This window comes from Trachypithecus francoisi, unplaced genomic scaffold, assembly GCF_009764315.1.
Source record: "Trachypithecus francoisi isolate TF-2019V2 unplaced genomic scaffold, Tfra_2.0 Lachesis_group11, whole genome shotgun sequence".
NCBI classification, from domain to species: Eukaryota; Metazoa; Chordata; class Mammalia; order Primates; family Cercopithecidae; genus Trachypithecus; species Trachypithecus francoisi.
In genome coordinates, this window is record NW_022681456.1 from 91,626,337 (window position 1) to 91,649,872 (window position 23,536).

The following is a 23,536-nucleotide window of genomic DNA, read 5'->3' on the forward strand; positions in this document are numbered from 1 at the left end:
CTCACAAAGTGCCTTCAGACTACGGGTAGGTAGGTGGTAGGACATCTGGACTGTGAGTTAACTCTCAGGAGACAAGCAATTGCATTTACCGTCCTGTTCTTTCCTCCAAGGCTCCTCCACTAGCAGTTTTTAAAGCCATACTCACCCTTCACCAAGGCATGGCAATGATTCCTTCCTAAAAGCTCCGATGTGTGATATTTTCCAGTATGAAACAACTGATTGAGTTGGAACAGGTTAATTTCATTAGTTTATAAAACTAAAAGAAAAAATGGCATTGTTTTGTTTTAAAAGGTGTAGGCGAAATAAAAAAGCGAAAAGAGAAGAAAAAAAGAAAACAACAGAGAGGTGTAGGCAAATTTTATTCTTCCCCTGCCCCACTACTCCCTGTTTCCTTCCCTCCTTCCTTCCTTCCTTCCCTCCTTCCTTCCTTCCTTCCCTCTTTCCTTCCTTCCCCCTTCCTTCCTCCCTCCCTCCCTCCCTTTCTTTCTTTCTCTCTGTGTTTCTTTTCTTTGCCAACAATTTATAATTATTTAGTTGCTAATAGATGGTAAAGAGACATTTCCGAAACTTGAATAATAGTAATATGAAAAAGACTATAGTCAGCTAAAACCCCAATAAGACACAAAAACATTTAAAACCAGAAAATTTAAATTTTTGGTTTTCAGAGGGGAAAAAACAAGGTTTAAAAATGAAGCCAATGGGCACTAAAGAGAGGGAAACTTATAATGAAAATAAACCTAGGGTTGTTTATTTTGGCAGGAGTATTTGGTTCATTTTGAAATACAACTATGACAAAGAATTTTTCCATATTTTAGGAATAAAGAAACAAAACGTTAAAAGCTATTGCTAACACGAAAAATGGCACAGAGCCTCAGGAACTTTTGTCTAATATTTGACTAATACTGCAAGTCACATTAGTTTTATAATTTGCTACACAGTGACAGCTATGTTGTCTGTACAGAGACCCAGACCAGAGGCCTAGGAATATTGAATTTGAAAATAAGAATATCTTGATTAGAAAATATTTGAGAGGGCCGGGCGCGGTGGCTCAAGCCTGTAATCCCAGCACTTTGGGAGGCCGAGACGGGCGGATCACGAGGTCAGGAGATCGAGACCATCCTGGCTAACACGGTGAAACCCCGTCTCTACTAAAAATACAAAAAATTAGCCGGGCGAGGTGGCGGGCGCCTGTAGTCCCAGCTACTCGGGAGGTTGAGGCAGGAGAATGGCCTAAACCCGGGAGGCGGAGCTTGCAGTGAGCTGAGATCCGGCCACAGCACTCCAGCCCGGGCGACAGAGCGAGACTCCGTCTCAAAAAAAAAAAAAAAAAAAAAAAAAAAAGAAAATATTTGAGAGGTAACTTAGTCACTGTCTTGGGCTTAAAAGAACTTTTATATCACAAATAATAATTATTTTTTATATCGAGTAGGGGTAAAAAGAATAACTGAATGGTGTCAGCAGGTTTTGAGGTAAGATTAGATTAGGGAGATAAGGGAAGCCCAGAAATATGTTCATCAGAGCAAGGATGAAAATATCCCTCCTCTAAGAACAAGCTACATATCTATCTGGGATGGTTTAGGGGACAGAGTCAAAGACCTTAGCAAGACTTTCCACTGTGGAGCTACAGCCAACTGTTTAGAGGACTCAGTCATATTTGCCATTCCTCTTTAATTCCCCATTGTTCCATTCTGTTATTATTTCAATGTTTTTCCTGCCTTGGACTTTTGTCTCATATACTTACTTGTGGTCTTTCTTTGGCATTCACTGTTTTTCTTTTGTTTCCATCTTGTGTTAACTCTAGGTGGGGAGATGGAGGAGGACGAGGGGAGACAGAAACTACAGTCTGACATCAAGAAGTTTCTCCCATGCTAAGTGCAAAATCGGGAAGAGAAATGCTTAGACACGTTTCCCACAAGGTGGGACATTTCCACCTCACCAAAGCAGAGGCTAGATGTCCAGTGAAGTATAATTTATTACTTATTAGGAAATAAGGTTAAAACTAGAATCAAAGACTCTAGCAGGACTTTCAGTTGTGGTGCTAGGAGCATTAAGACTGAACATAATGCTGGGCTTGGTGGCTGAAGCCTATAATCACAGCACTTTGGGAGGTCAAGGTGGAAGGATCACTTGAACCCAGGAGCTCAAGACCAGCCTGGGCAATATAATGAGACCCTTATCTCTAAACAATAGAAATTTAGGCTGGGCGCGGTGGCTCATGCTTGTAATCCCAGCACTTTGAGGGACTGAGGCGGGTGGATCACCTGAGGTCAGGAGTTCGAGACCAGCCTGGCCAACATGGCGAAACCCCATCTCTATTAAAAATACAAAAAAATTAGCTGGGCATGGTGGCGGGCGCATGTAATCCCAGCTACTCAGGAGGCTGAGGCAGGAGAATCGCTTGAACCTGGGGGCGGAGGTTGCAGTGAATTAAGATCATGCCACTTCACTCCAGCCTTGGCAAAAGAGCAAAACTCCATCTCAAAAAAAAAAAAGAAAAAAGAAATTTAAAATTTAAAAATTAGCCAGGTGTGGTGGGGCAGCCCTGTAGTCCCAGCTACTTGGGAGGCTGAGGTAGGAGGATTGCCTGAGCCTGGGAGATAGAGGCTGCAGTGAGCCATGGTCATGCCAGTGCATTCCAGCTTGGGTGACAGAATGAGACCCTGCCTCAAAAAAAAAAAAAAAAAAGACTGAACTTAAAAGTAATAGATCAACAGTACAAGATTGTATTAGAACCTAGTTCAACATAAAAAGATACTTAGGGTCTTCATCGCTTTGAGGTTTGAAAAAAAAAAACTGAACATTGATGTTTTCCAATGACTTAAGTAACAAAAGGGTGAACCTAAATTGTTGTAGAAAGAGATGTTAAACATGAAGCAGATTTCCAGCTCTCTAAGGGCTATAAAAGCCATTTTAGATGAAATGCAAACCAGACCCCACCCCTTCAAGTATGCAGTTCTACAAGAAGAATGCAACAGTGCAGTCAACAAAATAACACCAACACTACTGGCTTTTAGTTAGTTAGGCAAGTTGATTTAGAATTTTAACTATCTCTTTTATTACTTGGCAGCTTTTGGGTGTCTGAGTTAGGCCATGAATAATCCCCTTTGAAAACAAAACATCTCCTTCAGTGGGATAATTAGCCTATTACTAAGGATAAACTATCCGACATCAAAAGCACAGTCCCTACGAAGTCACGCAACAGGCAGTATTCTCCCAAAATTAAAACCATGCTCAGCAGAAAGAGGTCACTACAATAAATAAAGTGATGTGAAATAATTATTCACAAGTTTCAGTCAAGAAGTGACAGCATGGACTATAGTGAGTGGCTTCTAAAAGTGAATATGCTAATTATATTTAGTGCTTAGACTGAGGCTTGGCAACCTCTCCCCCATTTTTTGATTGAGTCATTAGTCATTCCTGTGAGGTCACTATTATTTCAAGGCATCCTCAGTAACAGAATCAAGAATGTTGCTGTTAGCAGTACTAGAAATGCAGGGGGAAAGTCTATGGAAGGCCCAGATGGTAATAATTACATTAAGACTACTCTCAAAATTACAACTATTTTCCCTCAAGGTCAAGATGTACAATTTTCTTTTTGCACAGAATGCATAACTGAGTGAGCTATTATGAGTCATAACACCAAGCCCACCCATTTTATTTGTCAATTGAATGTCAATAAAATAATTGGCATTGCTCGTGGCATTTGGTTTTTAGCTGGCTGCTAAGTTATCCAGGGTGCTCCATACTTTCAAAAGCCACTAAGAAACGGTCAGAATGTAGTAATTTTCAGTTGAGTATTTCTAAGCTGGCCCCACCCAAGGACTCTCAACACTAAATTATTTGTGATAATGGAAGATGATAGGCAGATGAAGATTTCAGATTTCCTAAGAATTTTATTTAAACCACCTTTTACAATCAGCGATTTTGGGGCTATGATAATAAATGAATGCTTACTAAATTTCTTTCCTCTCTTCTTTTTTTTTCTGGAAATGCTAAATTGCAGTGAAATCATCAAAAAGAAGACATTTGGAAAGAGAAGCAAATATAAAAGAGGAGACACTGATTGTAAAACTGCCTAAAAAGCTATTCAGCTGGAAATTGTTCTTATAAATCAATTGTTATACAAGAAGTTGTTATGAATTCTGAAATAATGAGTCCACCATTGAAAAGTAATAAAATTAAAATATATTCCTCATTGAGTGGGTTTCACTGGCTCTGTAAAACTTTGGCATAGTAAGGCCCAGAAGTTCTGTGATCAAGATTTATTGGGTTGCTTGCCCAACTCCACCTTGCACCCTCCATGTCTCAGCTCATGTATCTGTAAACTAGAAATAACATTAGTATTTTTCTTACATGTGTTTGAACATTAGAAAATACAATTTAAGTAGAATGTTAAGATAATGAAGCCTGGGATATAGTAAGCAGTAAATATATGTAAGCAGTAAATAAATGGTATTATTGATGGAAGTTATGCAAGAGTAGAGATTATCTGCAGTGTGTAAAATGACCTCAATTTCTGCACCACCTAAGATCAGCTTGGTTCTGCCTTCTCCCCGGCAACAATGATTCTAGAAATGGTTCAGGTCATCCCCTGCTGTCATAAAGTCCCTGCTATCTCTGCTGCCCTCCACTGAGAAGCTCCTCACATGCAGCTGTCACCAGGGGTTTCCCAGAGCTGCCCAGTAACACGAAGCAAAGGTTCAGGGGTAATATGACATCATGCGGCAGACACACGAGAGAGACGAAACTGGAAAGAAAAAGCGGGTGAAAGGTTTGTCCTTTCTCCCCCTCCCATGGACTCTAGAAGCAGATGGCCTCCAGAAGCCATCCCACCAGACAAAGCAGTCAGCTGTGCCTCTGTGAAGCTGTGGTCAACCTGGTCATGGACTCCTTGTTATTCTTCTCCCTCCCTCTTCGCTATCTCACTCTGCTTTTTTCTCTCACTCTGGATTTCTTGGGATAATGCCCTGCCAACAGAAGGTTAATATATAAATTTTTGCCACAGACTTTACCTGGGGTAAGAGTTCTCTCTGTCTCAGTCTCTCTGTGTGTGTGTTTCTTTCTCTGTGTCTCTGGCTGTGACACAAACACATACCTACCTCCTTCCACAAATATATGCAGAAACACACTGCAGTGCCCTACTGTCCACCACCCCTCCCCACCCCCCATTTCTCCAGGACCTTACCTTTTGGGAGCTATCATGAACCTTTCTGAACACCCACCCTCATCTCATGAGTGGCATTTACCATAATGCCAACAGGGTTAACATAGGGAGATATTAACTTGATTTCATTTTCTGTTCAATATAGACACAGATAAGAGTCATTTCTATATAAGATTTTACTCCTTTTACAAATTTTATATTTTTAAAATTATTTCTGTTTCCTTGTTTTTACTTGTTTAAATGTAGTTCCAAATATAGCTAAGGCAATATTAACTTCTCTACTAAGTAGTGTTGAGTTGAATGTTTAATAAATAGATGAAAGTTTATGTATTTTGCAATTCTCCTCTAATGTAGTTATATGTCTGTCATACTGTAAAAAGATAACTATAAATAAGGTTTAAGATTTTAGAGTTTTCTAAAGAAATATAAATGCCAAATATAAAGCAGAAAAATATCTTTACTAAGTAACTACAAATAGGATCCTTTTCAATATTAATTATCCTTCCTCTCTGGTGTTAAATGCAGACATAGCCTGTGTTAATTTGCTCATCCCATAAATCATATTCGATCTAAGTACAACTATAGGCAAAGAAAGTCTCCAGCTCATGAATAAATTCTGCTCAGGAAGTTTAGTAGTAAAACTACACGGTATACATTTATTAATAGAAATGATGTTGAAAATTATGATTAGATATTCATAGAAGCTCAACAATTACACTTTACATGTGTCTAATATACATGTGCTATATATAATATATACATAAAACTACCAATATATATGTGTATACATACACACACACATACATATAAAACTACTATATGGTAGTACTATTTTCAGCATACATAACTACAAGTTAGAACACTGTTTCTGTGGCAGTTAAAGTTCCTGTGCCAGGAATCCATTGCCTCAGGCCTAGGGGGCAGAACCAGACACTCCTTCTGCAAGCCCAGCAATTGCATAGTAAGGTTTGGGCCTTGGGAATGGGGTGGGGTGTCCTCCCTGTTCCCCAAATTTGCAAACCCTCTGTGGCTGCATAATTGCATGACAGAGGGGTATATCTCTTTATGAGTCATCTATAGGCATTGCTGTTTCTATTTCGAAAGAATAAAGCTATTCTACTAGAGGTTTTAAATTAAAATCTACGAGCAGCTACCTATCCCAGGGCAGGTAAAAAAAAAAAAAAAAAAAAATAGGCCAATAATTTTGTTATTTTCCTAGCACTTATCTATTTGAATATTTATTAATTTTATTCCATTCTTGTTCTCAAAGACATTTAAAGCAAGCCACAGATTCACTTAAAATATAGCAAGATAATCTGTGTTTTTAAAATTAAGATATATTGAGTAAAAGGAAACTAGGGATAGGGAAGTTTGGAGAGATCAGGAATTACCTCAATACAGATTCTCTAATGCCATGAAGACTCTTATGCTATACTTGCTAGAGTTGGGACTCTTGTCTGGAAACTTGTTAATACTCTCAGAAAAGAAAGAAATTTGGTGGGTTAGGATTCAGGGTGTCCACAATACAAAAACACACCACCAGTGTACTCAATCACCAGAGTACAACTAATCTTGATACTGGAACCAGAAAGAAATTCATTTGATATTCATAGTGAAAACTTTGCATCACATGATCAACATTCTTATTTTGTTGCAAGTAATTTTGTAAGATTATCTCTTACTATAGGCAGATCTGTCAGAATTCGGTCTCATGCATCCTAGGACCTGTAAATTCCAGGACTGTCTTGCTTAACTTTGGGTAGAGAGAGTCTCTAGATGATAGGATGAGTGTTTTCCAGGATGTTCTCCACAAATATTATTTCCCAGCTGAGGTTTTAAAGGTATTGAGTAACAGAAGGATTATACTTCCTCGCAAGTATCTGGAATACAACTGCATTCTGTCCAGTTAAGTTCAGGGTTTAGCAGCTGAGCTGTGGGTAGGATTAACATTTTCCCCTAAAATCTGAGAAACAAACAAGTATAAACCCCTGACTAGAAGACCACCACAGAGCTACTTGAAGGTGAGTTCAAGGAGTACGTAGGTGGGCCAAGATTACCATCAGAAAGTCATATTTGAACCATTTTAACAGAAACAAATAAACAAACGAGAGCACACAATTGGCTCTGTAAAGCATTGCTGCAATATTTTTAGCCAGAAAATATGTAAAAATGAAATATTCCCAAAAGTACACCTTAAAATTCCTGTGTATAGTCAGCAAGAGATTATCTTTGACATTTTCTCTTGAATTTTAATGAAACTATTTATGAAATGTGCTATGTATCTCCAGCATTATTTAGCAGAATGCACAAAACATATTTTAAACTCTTAGGTTAGTTATCAAAAAAACTACAAAGAAAACTTACAATGGTGAAATTGCCTTCAATGATTTCTAAGATTCCTTTCCTTATTAGTACTTTAAATTTTACAAATATGTAGCTATAGATACAGATGTAGATGATTAGGGACACTTGGTTGAAAAGGTGCCAATCTTAGTAGAAGTCATGCAACATAAACTTTCCTAACGTCAATTTATTTATCTATTTACCTAAACTCTTTCTTGAAAAATACAGGGTGTTTGCAAATATCTGGGTAGATTAAAGATGGCCAAAAATTTCTTGCTCTTCTGCTTACTGAGAAGTAGAGTCTAATTCCACTCCTACATTTCAGCCAGCGTTAGCTACTTGCTTGACCAATAAAATGCAGTGGAAGTTAGACTTGCAGCTTCTGCCCTTGGCCTTTTGCAGCACTTACTCTTAAAGCCATGAGCTGCCATGTGAGAGGTCCACCTACCCTGAGACCACCCTGCTGCGAGGAAGCCCAGGCTAGTTTTGCAGAGAGGCCATGTTGATAGAGGAGGCAATGCTGGCCAAACCCAGTACAGAAGCCAGGCATGTCAGCAAAGCCTTTATGGACCTCCCCATATCAAATTAGCTACCTGTTGGCCCCAGGTGATGCCATGTGAAACCAAAGAACAATCCAGTTGCATCCTGACTGAATTCCTAGCCCCCCAAATCATATGATATAGTAAAATGGCTCTTGTTTTAAAACACTAAGTTTTGGGGTAACAAAACAAGATAATCAAAGCAACATCTCAATCATGTGCTACACATTATAAAATAGCTACTTTCCAAAGAACTATTGCATGAATCAAGTGCATTTGTCTGCATTAATCACAAGTGCATTTGCCTGCATTAATCACATCTTCAGCACTACCAATATACCAGGAAGTTTGCTAGTCACAGAGATGCAAAGCTGAACATGACATGATTCTTGTTGTTAAGTAGCTTTCTCTTGGTGGGCAGGCAGACAACTTAACAGTTTTAGTTTAATTCTATGTGCAAGGCAACCATGTTGCACAATTCTGGGGATACATTCACATTGCAGTCTATCTGAATGATGCCCATTGGAGTTGAGCATACACAGCCGTTCAGAAGGCCGTAGTGTGAATGTCCTGCAAGCTGAACTGCATAGAGGCCTTGGTGATAAGCATTAGGCTAGAAGTATGCATCCAGTGTTACAGAGGAGAGACAGTAAAGAATGTATTTTACCTGCAGCTTTTTAAAATCTTCACTGTTACGACACAGGGAATTCATGAGCCCAGTGAAACATTGTTATTGATAATGTAGTTTAGAAATGGTAACATTTATCCTAATGTGTGTAATACAGCTGGGCTTAAGTAATTAGTTTAAATTCTTACTAAACACATTTTCCAATCCACTTTAGCACACATGTAAAACTATATCAAGAAATAAAATCAAAGTCAACTCAAAAATGTGTTGAAGAATATCCTTTAAAAAATAAAGCATACTTTTTCTAGTATTCTGGTGTATATGCATAGACATATTGATATACATCTACATTTATAACATATGAATGATATTGCTGTCGTTTTTTATCTATATTCTTTCCGCCCAAAATAAAAGCAGTTTTTAGATTAAAAATAAATAAATAAGTAAATAAATAAAAACATACTTTTTCTAGTATTTGTATTGCAATTTTGGATGATCATTCTTTGTAAAAAAATGTATTGACCACAGATAAAATATTATATCATACTAACTTGTAAGAAAAAACACTAAAAGTTCAAGAGATTGATTCAGTTTCAAATCGAATTTCAGCAGTTTGAATTCTATCCAGTTTGAACTCAGTTTGAATTCCAATGGATGAAAATAAGAGAACTCAACTGACTCGGTAGGGAAAATTTACTGTCTCACGTGACAAGAAATCCAGAAGTGAGGTCACTGTCAGGTTTGCTACATTAAGCAACCGCAATGACCCAAATGATTTTATCTTTCAGCTCCGCAAGTGTGAACTTTGTCTTTGGCTAGGTCCCTTCATGGTTAGAAGATGGTTGTTGAAGTTTCAGATCTCACATTCTACCTTAGTATTTAACTAAAGAGAGAGATAGCATTTCTTCTTTACATCTTATCTTTAAGAACAAGAAAACCTTTCCCAGAAGACTGCCAGGTCTCCCTGTGTGTCTCATTGTCTAGGACTGTGGCTGCTATGGCAGGGGCCACACCAACTTCTACAAGGTCATTTCCTAGTGACGAATATAGACCTGCTAACTAGATACGTAGCTGTATCAACACCTGGTTGGTCAAGACCTTATTTCCCCCCAGTTCATATATTACTTCTTCATCAGCTTATTCATTCAATAAATATCAGGAGAAGGGGAAGAGGTAAAAAGATAGATGCCCTTCATATCTATTTCAGCACCTAAAGGCTTCCTAAATTGAAGAATCTGCTCTCACTGGACAAACTACAGATCCACCCTATCTGATTTCTGACTCTCTAGTAGAGTAGGGTAGAGTAGGTCTTATTATAGAGTCTTTTATTTTTTTAGTTGGCTTAGCAATAAATGTGAAACAGAAAAATTCTCCAGTCCAACATTTAGTTTCTCAGTATAACCAAAAATGCAGAATTCTAGAGCTAGGGATATAAACTTATTCAAATATCTTAACGCACCCTTAAAGTAAAAATATTTGGAAGTGAGTTGCAGTATTTTTTCTTGTAATTATCTTCATTATAGTGTTACTTTAATTCTAAACAGTTAAACAAAGCATATTTGTAAAATTGAAAGAAGCCTCCAGGTCACATACCAAAGAAACAAAGAAATTCCTGTCTTTCCTATTTTGAGTAAAGCAACTTTACTTTAAATCTTTTTCCTGTAAAGTAAGTTGGTAATATTCATTACCTATGGAAGAGAAGTTGTCCATCATATGCTATTGCTTAATTATATAAAGTTACCAACAGTTCAGACTAAAATGTGTCTGTGTATAGAACAATGCCGAAACATTGATATTTTTCTCCAATTACTTCTCACTTCATCTCAGAGTACTAGAGACAGATTATAATAGGAGGAAATGAGTTAGGATTAATGGTTATTAATTTATACTCAAAGATGACACAGAAATCTACATTTGCTAGCTCTTCAGTCACCTAATGCTCCATGTGGAAGAGAAGGGTGAAGACCATCTAGTTCAAAACAACTAAATGTGCATAATCACTTCTCATTTACACCAGTGAAGTTGAAGAATGGTCCAAATAAGTAAATAATCTTTTCAGTACAATTGGATCAACTACTACATACATTAGACATTTCCCAAATCTTCATCATACTCCATTCTTAATTAAGGCCAATAATTCTAAGAGATCATGATCTATTTACTTACAATGCTCCAGGGTCATCTCAAAACTCAACTTGCTTGTTCTCATCTTCCCAGCTGCTTGAGACAGAAATTTTCTAGTTTCTCTTGACTTGTTCCTTTTCCTCATTTCCTACAGTTAATTTACCTCAATGACCTGTGTTCTGTCTCTGAAGTCAGTGGGTTCTAAACCTGTTGGCACATGAGAAAACATAGGAAGACAGCTATTAAAATCCTTATTCCTGATACTCAAACCTGAAAATTCAGTGGGGATTGGCTCTATGTTTTGTTTAAAGTTCCCCAGATAATTCCAATGCATAGTCAGGTTTCAGAAACATTGCCTTTAAATATTTATTTAACTTCTCTTATTCTCTCCATTTGTGTTGGAATTACATGAAATTTCTATCTCCTACCTAAACTATTCCAATAGTTTCCTAATTTTTTTTTATCTTACTCCATTAATCCCCTTTGGATTTCAGTCAATTCTCTACACTGATTATGTCATTCTCTTTTTAAAACTTTTAATAGAATTGTGGTTCATTTTACAGGATTGTAGTATTGGAAGATCAGAGGAGAACTTGTGGGATGTTGGTAATGTTCTGTTTCTTATTCTGTCTGTTGGCTACATGGGCCTGCTCTCTTGTTGAACATTTGCCAGGGGCTACCTTTAGATGTATTCCTTTTTCTATTTTTCTATTATGTTTCAGTTAAAAAAACAAAAGTGAAAACAAAACTGATATCTCCTCTTCAGGTACTTCTCTGCTCTCCTCCCCTGTATTGCATTTCTGGCTATTTTTCTACCATGACTGTGTTCTTTTGCACAGACCATGTTCCTTCTCCTTTCCTGCTTTCTGCACTTGGTAACTTTCTTAGGAACAGTCTTACCTGTAAATAAAGTTAGTTGCCTCCTATTCTATGTTTCCATGTTACTTTACTTATTAATCTGTTTTTGTTGTTATTACATTATTGTGTGGTATCTGTATCTCAGGTTGTAGAGTAACTATTTTATTCATCTTTATGGTCCCATGCAGAGAACAACAACTGCATATTACTGCAATTGGCAAATACTATGAGCTCAACAATGCCTTTTAAAATAAAATAAATGAGTCCTTGAATATATGTTATGGTTTCATTGACAAGACAGGTGTCTTAGACAGTTTAGGTTGCCATAACAAAGTACCATAGACTGGTGGCTTATAAACAACAGAAATTTATTTCTCGCAGTTCTAGAGGATGGAAGTTTGAGATGAGGGTGTCAGCTTGGTCAGGTTCTGTTGAGGGCCTTCTTCCAGGTTCTGGTGAGGGCCTTCTTCCAGGCCTGTTGACTTTTTGTTGTATCCTCACATGGTGAAAACAAAGTGAGAGAGCTCTATAGGATGCTTTATATAAGGCCACTAATCCCATTCGTGAGGACTCCATCCTCATCACCTAATTGCTTCTCAAAGGCCCCACCTGCTAGTACCACCATATTGGAGGTTAGGACTTCAACATATGAATTTGAAGGAAACAGAAACATTCCATAACAATAGGAAATCCTATATCAGAAAATAAAGGGATGGAGACTAAATCCTGTTTTTAGGGATGAAGTTATGGTTGTTAGACACACGTACCTTGAATTTGGATGAACACAAGCACAACTGAATCATTGAATGTGATTAATCATGACTACAGTAATAATCTGAACTGATTAAGAAGCCCCAGCCTAGGAAGCAAAAGCCCTGGGTTACAGTTCAGGCTCCAAAATCTTGGAGCTTTGGATAAGTCACTTCATCTTGTAAGGCCTCCTACTTTCTATATTCATAAAAAGGGGTGAGGGGAGGGTTTAAATAGATTTCCAAGGTCCCCTGCTTAAGATGCATCCCATTGTGTCTGCATAATCATCAAGAGGAAGGAGCTATCAGTGTTTCACAATTCATCTGTGAACTGCCAGTTAAGATGCATAACTATGATTCTTTTGATCTGTGTTTCTTTTCATTTCTACTCTATTAGAGTATATCGGTCATGAGATGAATAAATTCTATCAATGTATGTTCAACAGAGAAAAAAGTTATGCAATTATTTAAAAATGTAATGTATCCTTTAGCAGCCAACTTTCCTAAGGATTGTAAAAACAACTTTATTAAGATATAAGTCATATGCTATACAAATCGCTCATTTAAAATTTACAATTCAACGGTTTTCAGTATATTCAGAGTTGTGCAAATACCATTGCAATGAATTAGACATTTCATTGCTCTCCCCACCAAAAAATCCTGTACCATCATCAGTCAATCCCTCAACTCCACCTTCTCGACTCTCAGACTTAGTCAACCCAGGTCTACTTTCTGTTTCGACAGAGTTGCCAATTCTGGATGTTTCATATAAATAGAATTACAAAGTATGTGGTTATTTGAGAAGGGCTTCTTTCACTGAGCATATTTTCAAGGTTCACCAGTCTTGTAACTTTATTTCTCTTTATTGGAAAATAATATTCCATTGTATAGATAACCACATTTATCCACTCATCAATTGAAGGAATTATCAACTGGCTATTAAAAATGATGTTTCTATGAACTTTCATGTACAAGATTTTCTACGGATGTGTTTTCATTTCTCTTGGGTATATGCTGACAGATACTCTCTCCCTGGGCAAACTTTTCATGCTTTTCTGAGCCTTCTTGGCCTGCCACTCTGCCCTTGCCCAGTTCAGTTTTAGCAAAGAATACATGTAAGTCAGTTTAGCAAGAAGCTTTCTCGCCCTTCATATCTAACCAAGTTTCTCATACTCCATCCTTGATATCTAAGTTTTTGACCAATCTTTAGCAATCCTGTTAAGTTACTTTGCAGGAATTCCCTTCCTGATGCCTCTCATCAAATTCCTCTTAGTAATTTTCTGTCCACTGATCCCTTTGCTCTGCTCATCTGGTGACCTTTGCTGTAGTTGGCAGTTAGCTCAGTTCTGTACTGAAGTCTTTATCCCTACTTGTATTAGTCCATTCTTACCCTGCTAATAAAGACATACAAAGTAATTTATAAAGAGGTTTAATTGACTCACAATTCCACATGGCTGGGGAGGCCTCACAATCAAGGCTGAAGGCAAATGAGAAGCAAAGTTACATTTTACACGGCGGCAGGCAAGAGAGCTTGTGTAGGGGAACTCCCCTTTATAAAACCATCAAATCTCGTGAGATTTATTCACTATCACAAGAACAGCATGGGAAAGACCCGCCCCCATGATTCAATTACCTCCCACCTGGTCCCTCCCACAACATGTGAGAATTATGGGAGCTACAATTAAAGATGACATTTGGGCGGGGACACAGTCAAACCATATCACTATTTTAATAGCTCAAATAAAACCTGTCTTGCTACTTTTAACAAACATCCAGTGCATTTTTTTCCAAAACCTAGCAGAATTGCTAGGTTTTGGAAAAAATTTTTATTCATCATTGTTTTAATTTTAACCATCATTGTTGGTATCAGAGGTATCTCATGGTGGTTTCAGTTTGCCTAATGGCTAACAATGTTTAGTATCAGCTCTATACATACATAGTGCATATTGGCCAATGATCTTTGGGAAAATACCTTCTTAGATCTTAGATTCTTTGCCCATATTTATATTGAGTTATTTGTACTTTTTTTTTTTTTCTTTTTGAGACAGAGTCTCACTCTGTCACCCAGGCTGGACTGCAGTGGTGTGATCTTGGCTCACTGCAAGCGCCGCCTCCCAGGTTCATGCCATTCTCCTGTCTCAGACTCCGTATTAGCTGGGACTACAGTTACCTGCCACCACGCCCAGCTAATTTTTTGTATTTTTTTAGTAGAGACAGGATTTCACCATGTTAGCCAGGATGGTCTCCATCTCCTGAACTTATGATCCACCCACCTTGGCCTCCCAAAGTGCTGGGATTACAGGCATGAGCCACTGCTCCTGACCTGAGTTATTTGTACTTCTATTATTGAGCTGTAAGAGTTCCTTATATAATCTGTTTGAAAACTCCTGTCAGATACAGAAGAAAAATGCTGGCCACATAGAATGAGTTGAAAAGTGTTCCTTCTTTGGTTAGTTTATTTGGGCAGCTATAACAAAATACCATAGACTAGGTCGCTTATAAACAATAGAAATTTATTTCTGAGAGTACAGGAGGCTAGAAAGTTTAAGATTTTTTAAAATGGCATATTTGGTGCCTGTTGAGGGCCTACTTCCTGATTCTCATATGCAGCTGCCTTCGCACTATAACTTTCACATAGTGGAAGGGATGAGGGAGTCCTCTGGCACTTCTTTTATGAGGGCACTAATCCATTCATGAGAGTTTTACTTTCATCACATAATCACCTCTCAATGGCCCTACCACCTAAGACTATCACATCAGGTATTAGGATTTAACACAGGAATTTTGTTAGTATTTAACATACGAATTTTAGTCTACAGCACTCCATTACCATTTTTTGGAAACATTTGTGAAGAACTCGTATTATTTATTTAGTGGAATTCACCAGTAAAGCCATCTGGGCCAGAGCTTTTGTTTGTGGGAAGTTTAAAAATTACTAATCCAATCTCTTTACTTGTTATAGATCTATTTAGAGCTTTCTTTCTTCTTGAGTTGGTTTTCATAGTTTGTGCCCAGCTAGGAATTTGGTCATTTTAGCTAAATTACCTAACTTAGTGGCATACAGTCCTTCATAGTATTCTTTTTTTTTATTTGCTTTTGTAGCACTAGAATTTGTTTATTTTAATTTGTTATTTCCATGGATTTTTGGGGAACAGGTGGTACTTGGTTACACAAGTAAGTTCTTCTTTTTTTTTATTATTAGACTTTAAGTTCTAGGGTACATGTGCATAATATGCAGGTTTGTTACATATGTATACTTGTGCCATGTTGGTGTGCTGCACACATGACTCGTCAGCACCCATCAACTCGTCATTTACATCAGGTATAACTCCCAATGCAATCCCTCCCCACTCCCCCCTCCCCATGATAGGCCCCAGTGTGTGATGTTCCTCTTCCCGAGTCCAAGTGATCTCATTGTTCAGTTCCCACCTATGAGTGAGAACATGCGGTGTTTGGTTTTCTGTTCTTGCGATAGTTTGCTGAGAATGATGGTTTCCAGCTGCATCCATGTTCCTACAAAAGACACAAACTCATCCTTTTTTATGGCTGCATAGTATTCCATGGTGTATATGTGCCACATTTTCTTAATCCAGTCTGTCACTGATGGACATTTGAGTTGATTCCAAGTCTTTGCTATTGTGAATAGTGCCGCAATAAACATACGTGTGCATGTGTCTTTATAGCAGCATGATTTATAATCCTTTGGGTATATACCCAGTAATGGGATGGCTGGGTCATATGGTACTTCTAGTTCTAGATCCTTGAGGAATTGCCATACTGTTTTCCATAATGGTTGAACTAGTTTACAATCCCACCAACAGTGTAAAAGTGTCTCTATTTCTCCACATCCTCTCCAGCACCTGTTGTTTCCTGACTTTTTAATGATTGCCATTCTAACTGGTGTGAGATGGTATCTCATTGTGGTTTTGATTTGCATTTCTCTGATGGCGAGTGATGATGAGCATTTTTTCATGTGTCTGTTGGCTGTTTTTTGAGAAATGTCTGTTCATATCCTTTGCCCACTTTTTGATGGGGTTGCTTTTTTCTTGTAAATTTGTTTGAGTTCTTTGTAGGTTCTGGATATTAGCCCTTTGTCAGATGAGTAGATAGCAAAAATTTTCTCCCATTCTGTAGGCTGCCTGTTCACTCTGATGATAGTTTCTTTTGCTGTGCAAAAGCTCTTTAGTTTAATTAGATCCCATTTGTCAATTTTGGCTTTTGTTGCCGTTGCTTTTGGTGTTTTAGACATGAAGTCCTTGCCCACGCCTATGTCCTGAATGGTATTACCTAGGTTTTCTTCTAGGGTTTTTATGGTATTAGGTCTAACATTTAAGTCTCTAATCCATCTTGAAATAATTTTCGTATAAGGAGTAAGGAAGGGATTCAGTTTCAGCTTTCTACTTATGGCTAGCCAATTTTCCCAGCACCATTTATTAAATAGGAATCCTTTCCCCATTCTTGTTTCTCTCAGGTTTGTCAAAGATCAGATGGCTGTAGATGTGAGGTATTATTTCTGAGGACTCTGTACTGTTCCATTGGTCTATATCTCTGTTTTGGTACCAGTACCATGCTGTTTTGGTTACTGTAGCCTTGTAGTATAGTTTGAAGTCAGGTAGCGTGAAGCCTCCAGCTTGGTTCTTTTGACTTAGGATTGTCTTGGAAATGCGGGCTCTTTTTTGTTTCCATATGAACTTTAAAGCAGTTTTTTCCAATTCTGTGAAGAAAGTCATTGGTAGCTTGATGGTGATGGCATTGAATCTATAAATCACCTTGGGCAGTATGGCCATTTTCACGATATTGATTCTTCCTATCCATGAGCATGGTATGTTCTTCCATTTGTTAGTGTCCTCTTTTATTTCATTGAGCAGTGGTTTGTAGTTCTCCTTGAAGAGGTCCTTTACATCCCTTGTAAGTTGGACTCCTAGGTATTTGATTCTCTTTGAAGCAATTGCGAATGGAAGTTCATTCATGATTTGGCTTTCTGTTTATCTGTTACTACTGTATAAGAATGCTTGTGACTTTTGCACATTAATTTTGTATCCTGAGACTTTGCTGAAGTTGCTTTTCAGCTTAAGGAGATTTTGGGCTGAGATGATGGGGTTTTCTAAATTTACAATCATGTCATTTGCAAACAGGGACAATTTGACTTCTTCTTTTCCTAACTGAATACCCTTGATTTCTTTCTCTTGCCTGATTGCCCTAGCCAAAACTTCCAACACTATGTTGAATAGGAGTGGTGAGAGAGGGCACCCTTGTCTTGTGCCAGTTTTCAAAGGGAATTTTTCCAGTTTTTGCCCATTCAGTATGATATTGGCTGTGGGTATGTCATAAATAGCTCTTATTATTTTGAGATACGTTTCATCAATACCGAATTTATTGAGCATTTTTAGCATGAAGGGCTGTTGAATTTTGTCAAAGGACTTTTCTGCATCTATTGAGATAATCATGTGGTTTTTGTCTTTGGTTCTGTTTATATGCTGGATTATGTTTATTGATTTGCTTATGTTGAACCACCCTTGCATCCCAGGGATGAAGCCCACTTGATCATGGTGGATAAGCATTTTGATGTGCTGCTGGATCTGGTTTGCCAGTATTTTATTGAGGATTTTTGCATCGATGTTCATCAGGGATATTGGTCTAAAATTCTCTTTTTTTGTTGTGTCTCTGCCAGCCTTTGGTATCAAGATGATGTTGGTCTCATAAAATGAGTTAGGGAGGATTCCCTCTTTTTCTATTGATTGGAATAGTTTCAGAAGGAATGGTACCAGCTCCTCCTCATACCTCTGGTAGAATTCAGCTGTGAATCCATCTGGTCCTGGACATTTTTTGGTTGGTAGGCTATTAATTATTGCCTCAGTTTCAGAGCCTGCTATTGGTCTATTCAGGGATTCAACTTCTTCCTGGTTTAGACTTGGAAGAGTGTAAGTGTCCAGGAAATTATCCATTTCTTCTAGATTTTCTAGTTGATTTCTGTAGAGGTGTTTATAGTATTCTCTGATGGTACTTTGTATTTCTGTGGGGTCGGTGGTGATATCCCCATTATCATTTTTTATTGCATCTATTTGATTCTTTTCTCTTTTCTTCTTTATTAGTCTTGCTAGTGGTCTATCCATTTTGTTGATCTTTTCAAAAAACCAACTCCTGGATTCATCGATTTTTTGGAGGGTTTTTTGTGTCTCTATCTCCTTCAGTTCTGCTCTGATCTTAGTTATTTCTTGCCTTCTGCTAGCTTTTGAATGTGTTTGCTCTTGCTTCTCTACTTCTTTTAATTGTGATGTTAGAGTGTCAATTTTAGATCTTTCCATCTTTCTCTTGTGGGCATTTAGTGCTATAAATTTCCCTCTACACACTGCTTTAAATGTGTCTCAGAGATTCTGGTATGTTGTATCTTTGTTCTCATTGGTTTCAAAGAACATCTTTATTTCTGCCTTCATTTCGTTATGTACCTAGTAGTCATTCAGGAGCAGGTTATTCAGTTTCGATGTAGTTGAGTGGTTTTGATTGAGTTTCTTAGTCCTGAGTTCTAGTTTGATTGCACTGTGGTCTGAGAGACAGTTTGTTATAATTTCTGTTCTTATACATTTGTTGAGGAGTGCTTTACTTCCAATTACGTGGTCAATTTTGGGATAAGTGTGATGTGGTGCTGAGAAGAATGTATATTCTGTTGATTTGGGGTGGAGAGTTCTGTAGATGTCTATTAGGTCTGCTTGCTTCAGAGATGAGTTCAATTCCTGGATATCCTTGTTGACTTTCTGTCTCATTGATCTGTCTAACGTTGACAGTGGGGTGTTGAAGTCTCCCATTATTATTGTATGGGAGTCTAAGTCTCTTTGTAAGTCTCTAAGGACTTGCTTTATGAATCTGGGTGCTCCTGTATTGGGTGCATATATATTTAGGAGAGTTAGCTCTTCCTGATGAATTGATCCCTTTACAATTATGTAATGTCCTTCTTTGTCTCTTTTGATCTTTGATGGTTTAAAGTCTGTTTTATCAGAGACTAGGATTGCAATCCCTGCTCTTTTTTTTTGTTCTCCATTTGCTTGGTAGATCTTCCTCCATCCCTTTATTTTGAGCCTATGTATGTCTCTGCATGTGAGATGGGTCTCCTGAATACAGCAAACTGATGGTCCTGACTCTTTATCCATTTTGCCAGTCTGTGTCTTTTAATTGGAGCATTTAGTCCATTTACATTTAAGGTTAATATTGTTATGTGTGAACTTGATCCTGTCATTATGATATTAACTGGTTATTTTGCCTGTTAGTTGATGCAGTTTCTTCCTAGCCTTGATGGTCTTTACATTTTGGCATGCTTTTGCAATGGCTGGTACCAGTTGTTCCTTTCCATGTTTAGTGCTTCCTTCAGGGTCTCTTGTAAGGCAGGCCTGGTGGTGACAAAATCTCTAAGCATTTGCTTATCTGTAAAGGATTTTATTCCTCCTTCACTTATGAAACTTAGTTTGACTGGACATGAAATTCTGGGTTGAAAATTCTTTTCTTTAAGAATGTTGAATATTGGCCCCCACTCTGTTCTGGCTTGTAGAGTTTCTGCCGAGAGATCTACTGTTAGTCTGATGGGCTTCCCTTTGTGGGTAACCCGACCTTTCTCTCTGGCTGCCCTTAAGATTTTTTCCTTCATTTCTACTTTGGTGAATCTGGCAATTATGTGTCTTGGAGTTGCTCTTCTGGAGGAGTATCTTTGTGGCGTTCTCTGTATTTCCTGTATTTGAATGTTGGCCTGCCCTGCTAGGTTGGGGAAGTTCTCCTGGATGATATCCTGAAGAGTGTTTTCCAACTTGGTTCCATTTTCCCCCTCACTTTCAGGCACTCCAATCAGATGTAGATTTGGTCTTTTTACATAATTGCATACTTCTTGCAGGCTTTGTTCATTTTTTTTCTTCTTTTACTTTAGATTTCTCTTCTTGCTTCATTTCATTCATTTGATCCTCAATCGCTGATACTTTCTTCCAGTTGATCGAGTCAGTTACTGAAGCTTGTGCATTTGTCACGTATTTCTCGTGTCATGGTTTTCATCTCTGTCAGTTCGTTTATGGCCTTCTCTGCATTAATTATTCTAGTTATCAATTCTTCCACTCTTTTTTCAAGATTTTTAGTTTCTTTGTGCTGGGTACTAATTCCTCCTTTAGCTCTGAGGAGTTTGATGGACTGAAGCCTTCTTCTCTCATCTCGTCAAAGTCATTCTCTGACCGGCTTTGATCCGTTGCTGTCGATGAGCTGCGCTCCTTTGCAGGGGGAGATGCGCTCTTATTTTTTGAATTTCCAGCTTTTCTGCCCTGCTTTTTCCCCATCTTTGTGGTTTTATCTGCCTCTGGTCTTTGATGATGGTGACGTACTGATGGGGTTTTGGTATAGGTGTTCTTCCTGTTTGATAGTTTTCCTTCTAATAGTCAGTACCCTCAGCTGTAGGTCTGTTGGAGATTGCTTGAGGTCCACTCGAGATCCTGTTTGCCTGGGTATCAGCAGCAGAGGTTGCAGAAGATAGAATATTGCTGAACAGCGAGTGTACCTGTCTGATTCTTGCTTTGGAAGCTTCCTCTGAGGGGTGTACTCCACCATGTGAGGTGTGGGGTGTCGGTCTGCCCCTAGTGGGGGATGTCTCCCAGTTAGGCTACTCAGGGGTCAGGGACCCACTTGAGCAGGCAGTCTGTCCCTTCTCAGATCTCAACCTCGGTGTTTGGAGATCCACTGCTCTCTTCAAAGCTGTCAGACAGAGTCGTTTGCATCTGCAGAGGTTTCTGCTGCTTTGTTATTGTTGTTGTTGTTGTTGTTGATTAGCTGTGCCCTGTCCCCAGAGCTGGAGTCTACAGAGGCAGGCAGGGCTCCTTGAGCTGCTGTGAGCTCCACCCATTTAGAGCTTCCCAGCAGCTTTGTTTACCTACTTAAGCCTCAGCAATGGCGGATGCCCCTCCCCCAGCCTTGCTGCTGCCTTGCAGTTAGATCGCAGACTGCTGTGCTAGCAATGAGGGAGGCTCTGTGGGCGTGCGTGGGACCCTCCTGGCCAGGTGTGGGATATAATCTCCTGGTGTGCCCGTTTGCTAAGACCCTTGGTATAGCAAAGTATTGGGGTGGGAGTTACCCGATTTTCCAGGTGTTGTGAGGCGATGCCTCGCCCTGCTTCAGCTCTCGCTGGTCAGGCTGCAGCAGCTGAGCAGCACCGATTGTCCCGCACTTCCTAGTGAGATGAACCCAGTACCTCAGTTGAAAATGCAGAAATCACCTGTCTTCTGTGTCGCTGGTGCTGGGAGCTGGAGACTGGAGCTGTTCCTATTCGGCTATCTTGCTCCACCCCCCAGTATTCTCTTTTAATCATTTTTATTTCAGTAAGATCAGTAGTGATTGCCTTTCATTCATTCTGGATTTTAGTATAATAATTTGAGTGCTCTCTGTTGTTTTCTTAGTTAGTCTGTCAATTTTGTTGATCTTTGCAAATCTGACATTTGATTTCATTGATTGTATTTCCTATACTTCCACTAGCTATTTAACTAATTTGTGTTCTAATCTTTATGATTTACCTCCTTTTGATTGAAGTTAGGTTTAGTTTGCTCTTCTTTTCCGGTGTGTCTAAAGATGGAAGTTTAGGTTGTTGATTTGAAATCTTTCTTTTCAAATAGGCATTTACAGCTGTAAATTTCCCTCTAAGCACTGCATTCCCTGAGTTTGGACATATTTTCACTTTTATTCATCTTAAAGCATTTTCTAATTTTCCTTGTTACTTTCTTTTTGATACATTGGTTATTATTTAGAAGTACATTGTTTAATTTCAATGTAATTTTGAATTTCCCAAATTTCCTTCTATTATAGATTTCTCATTTATTTGATTGTGGTTGGAGGCATACTTTGTATGATTTCAACCTTTCAAATTGATCAGTCTTGTTTTATGTACTGGTATATGATCTGTCTCAGATAAATTTCCAGCCGGGCGTGGTGGCTCAAGCCTGTAATCCCAGCACTTTGGGAGGCTGATACAGGCGGATCATGAGGTCAGGAGATCCAGACCATCCTGGCTAACATGGTGAAACCCCATCTCTACTAAAAAATACAAAAAACTGGCCGGGCGAGGTGGCGGGCGCCTGTAGTCCCAGCTACTTGGGAGGCTGAGGCAGGAGAACAGCGTAAACCCGGGAGGCGGAGCTTGCAGTGAGCTGAGATCCTGCCACTGCGACGGAGCAAGACTCCATCAAAAAAAAAAAAAAAGAGAGAGAGAGAAATTTCCATGTGTGCTTGAGAAGAAAGTGTATTCTGCTATTGTTGAAAGAAATGTTCCAGAGATTTCTATTAGGTTTACTTCATTTATACTGTTGTTCAAGTCTTCTATAGGTTTATTGATCTTCTGCCTAATTGTTCTATCCAGTATTGAAAGTGGAATATTTAACTATTTTTGTTCAATATCCTACTTCTGTCTTCAATTTCATCAGATTTTTATATCAATTTTGGGACACTGCTGTTATGTGTATATATGTTAAAAATTATTATATATGCCTGATGGATTAACAATTTTGTTATAAAATGTTCTTTTATTTCTAGTAACATTTTTTATGAGTTTGCTTGTCCAATAAAAGTATAGTCACTCCAGCTCTTTTAAAGTTTCTACTTGTATGGTGTATCTTTTTCCAAGTTTTTACTTTCAATCTGTTTGTATTTTTGAATCCGAAATGTGATGTTTGTTCTTTTTTATTTTATTTTTTGAGACACAGTCTGGCTCTATCACCAAGGCTGGAGTGCAGTGGTGTAATCTCAGCTCACTGCAGCCTCCACCTCTGGGTTCAAGCGATTCTCCTGCCTTAGCCTCCAGAGCTGCTGTTACTACTGACATGTGCCACCATATCCAGCTAATTATTTTTGTATTTTTGGTAAAGATGGGATTTCACCATGTTGGCCAGATTGGTCTCAAACTCCTGGCCTCAAGTGATCCACCCACCTCAGCCTCCCAAAGTGCTGGGATTACAAGGATGAGCCACCACAACTGGCCTAAAATGTGACTTTTGTAGACAACATATAATTGGATTTTTTTGCTTGTTAGTTTTAATCCAGTCTCATAATCTTTGACTTTTGATTGGATTGTTTAATCCATTCTTACCTGATGTTAATATTGGCATGTTTAAATTTATATTTG